This window comes from Frankliniella occidentalis, unplaced genomic scaffold, assembly GCF_000697945.3.
Source record: "Frankliniella occidentalis isolate FOCC.00 unplaced genomic scaffold, Focc_3.1 Scaffold84, whole genome shotgun sequence".
Taxonomy (NCBI): domain Eukaryota; kingdom Metazoa; phylum Arthropoda; class Insecta; order Thysanoptera; family Thripidae; genus Frankliniella; species Frankliniella occidentalis.
Genome location: NW_026267213.1, coordinates 600,499 through 604,326, shown reverse-complemented (window position 1 = coordinate 604,326; position 3,828 = coordinate 600,499).

Sequence of the window (3,828 nt, the reverse complement as noted above, 5' to 3'; positions counted from 1 at the left end):
CTACGCAAAGTCACGTGATTTGCAAAGCATTGTGGGATAGAAAGTGGAAAGAGGAAAGGGGGGGGGCAAAGGTATAAGATAGCGGCGCCGCCAACCGAGCCCGCTGTAGAAGGGTGTGTCTGCCGTCCTCGAACTTCAGTCCTAATTCAGAGAATACGTATATATTCCGAACAGTATATTTCTACTTGGCCGGGGGGTAGGGGGGTTGGGCGCGCGGTGATCGCGTCGACGCGGGGCGCTCTTGCAGGCAGCACATTTCACACGTCTGTCTCCTGCCAGCCGGCCTGTCTGCGAGGCGGCCCGCTCCTCCAATGCGTACATTTATTTGTTCTCACGCATGCTTGGCTCGGGGGAGGAAGGCGCCAGCCTGCTCCAAAGGGCGGCCATGAACATGCAGCGCGCCGCCGCGCCGCGGGCCACGCCCCAGAGCAAACGGAGGTGTTGACCGAGCAGGGCGGGGCCGTCGCCCTTCACGACTATCGGTGTGGGTACCCGGCCAAACCACAGGAGCGGTGACGAGAAAGGGGACATTGCAAGCTTTCAACGCGACGGGCCGCTGCCGGCTACCGCTGGAACTTTTCTATTTTCTACGAAACAGCGAGGTTTCGCCTCGCACCACCCCCGTTGCCTGCTGGGCATTTACGACGGAACTGCGCTGCCAGTGCTTTGACTCCTCCGCCCCCACACACGTGTAGGATTACCACCGATGTGTGAAAGACAGGTTACCCGAGCTGTACGTGTCCCTTCCTAAGACGGTTGGCCGGGAGCGGGTGTTGGTACTGCCTGAAAGGCTCACGCTCAGGAAAAGGAGCGTATGAGTCATTGGAGAGGAGTGATAGACCTGTACATACTACCCAACACATGTCTGTCATTTTTTCATGTATAATTGCATTTGGCATTGCGTTTGGCAGTAAGAAATGTTTTTATTCGTATCCTCGGTATCGGTAATTATAATTACCTATAGGTGATTCATTGCCCAACAAGAGTATTTTCAATACCGTGATATTTCGTCGATAAGTTCACTTCCACCTTTCATTGTTTATCGCTAAAAACAGGAGTGATTGTGATGATTGTGTCCTATTCGATCCGATATCCTGTTAAAGGAACATTAGTTATATCGAACTTACCGTATCACGTAGAAAGAAACGTGAAAAATTAAATATTTAGCCTCATCATCAAATACTCCTACTTATTCTAAACTCCTGCCTCAGTGAAACTTTAAATTAAGCGGTGTCACAGTTTGTAATGAATGCCATGCCAACATTGGCTAAAGGTGGAAATGAACCCCTTCCCTGGGGGGAATGATAACGTGCTTATGTCCGTGCCGGGGAGAGGGGCGAGGGGCGGGAAGTGCAAAGTTTACACCTTTGTTCTGCTGCCAGATAATCTGAGCAAGTGCGGCGCCCTTTTGTTTGTGGCAGTGGAACCGAACAAGGAGTGGACTGCGGCTTCCCCCTCTCTTCCTGGCCCCCCTTCACTCGCTGCCACCATCCTTCCTACCCTTGTACGCCCTTCCTCCTTTGTCCGTCCCCACTCAGATTTCCTCATCAGAAAGTTCGGCGATCTCAATGAAGGAGCTGCCCCCTGCTCCGCCCTTGCTCCGCCCTGCTCCACCCAGCTCTGCCTGCACAGACTCTGTGCGTTATGGGTGTCTGTGTCCCCGGCCTGTGCCGCACTGTCCGGCACCGACCGCCATAGCCCGGCACAGACTGACATAGCTCGGCACCGACCGGCATAGCCCAGCACACACCGTCACAGCCCGGCACAGACTGACGTAGCCCGGCACAGACTGACATAGCCCGGCACAGACTGACATAGCCCGGCACAGACTGACATAGCCCGGCACAGACTGACATAGCCCGGCACAGACTGACACAGCCCGGCACAGACTGACGTAGCCCGGCACAGACTGACGTAGCCCGGCAATGACTGACTCTCAGCACAGACCGCAAAGGCTGACGTAGCCCCGGCGCAGGGCACAACACCATGTGGCCCCGGTCCCGCCGCCGCGCCGGGATGTGTTCCGTCCTCCGCGCATTGAAGGGCGGTCCTGTTCATCACCGCCTTTTATTCCTCGAGCCGGCTCTGGGCGGCGCCGGCGGCTTAGCTCGGCGCGGCGGGCTGTAGGGCCGGGGGGAGCACGGGCCTTGCTTTGCCAGGGGGCTTAATGATTGAGATCGCGCGGCCCAAAGAGGAAAAGGCGCCCCCATAACGTGCTGGTAAATCACAGCCTCGACCTCCACGCCACCTAGCGCACGGGCGGCCGTGGGCTCGGGCCCGGGCTCGGGCCCGGGCTCGGGCCCGGGCTCGGGCCCGGGCTCGGGCCCGGGCTCGGCCCTGGTTGGTAGCCTTGACGAGGCGGGTCGAGAGGGCTGTTCGATGTATTGAGGTACGGTGGTATTATCTTCATGGCCGTATCGAACATGAGTAAAACGTAATTGAAAATAAACTCCAATTAATTGCAGCATGTTGATATTTTTTCCCGCTCTGTTAGTGTTGTCATGTGTGGGTTGTTACTCTTTTATCCTGAAATAATTACTGGACCGGGGCATTGCGGCCCACTCATGGCCGCCCTTGAAGACCAGGCAAGGTCATCCACTCGACTGGGAGGCTCCTCGTCTGTCCCCCCTTACGCCTGTTTCTTTCTTGTCGGCTGTGTCCGGTGGCATCGACTGTGTCCCTCGCAGGGATTCGGAATTTGAGATGTCTAGGATCGTCCCCGCTGGGCTTGCCGGCCGGAGGGACGGCACGGGCTGCGGGGGTGTATGGACCTAATAGGAGTGGACGGCCTATTATGGAGCTTGGCCGCCACGGTCGTCTCCATTCACTGTATTGGCTTCGGCATTCCAAGGATTTGGGTTCGGCTGCCACACGCGACCTCTCATGTGTGCGTGTGTGTGTGTGAGCGTGTGTTCCAGTGTGTGTTGGGAGCGGCGGGAGACGGGGGCTGGGTAAACGCTTGACCGCACCAGGGTCGCTCCCACATCCCCGCCCCTTCTAGTCGGGCTGGAAAATTTACGAGTATTCGTGTGTCGGAATAGTGCTGGTGGGTTGGCTGGAGTGGCGGCGTGGGCGGCTGGCGGGAAAACGAAAACGTCGCGCGACGAGTAGTTCCTTCCTCATGGTTTTGACGCTCTTGCATTTCGCGTGCTACGTTTTGCTGTGTTTTTTATTTTTATTTTCTCTCCCTCTCTTTTTTCTCTTTGCTTGTGTGCTGCTGGCGGACAGACGACACCTCATTTGGCTCGCCCGAGAGTGCGGTGTGCGAGGATGTTCCAGTGTCAGAGAGAGAGGGAGAGAGAGAGAGAGGGGCGGAAACAAAGAGAGGGGAAAGGGTGGCTATGCAGTGAGAGAGTTCACGGGCGAGAGAATGTGGTCGTTGGAGGTGGGGGAATAGGGATGTTACGGGACAGCTCATTGCAACGTCACAAACCGGCAAGCGAAGAAAAATAGTGGGTGGTGGTCGTCTTCCCAGAGGCCAAAAACAGTGTTGAATCTGCGTATGAAACGATCAAGTCATGTTGGTAATTTCCCTCTTCCTGCCGGGCGGGCCGCCCGACGGCGGCTGGGTGGGCCACGCTCGCGCGCGGGTGTCGGGCGCGCTGCCTACTCGCAGCGCTGCGGGCGCGCAGGCCCGGGGCGGCGGCGGGAGCGGTGGGCGTTCGGCCGCGAGGGGATACTGTTTGTCCGGATATCACCGTCAACAGGTTCTGCTGTGCCGCCCTGAATACATCCCGCGTGCCCGGCCTGCGGCCCCTGCGCGCCCCGGGAGCATCTCCATGCGGATTTGCGCCTTTCCTCCGCCTTATCGATATCGCCCCCCCCCCC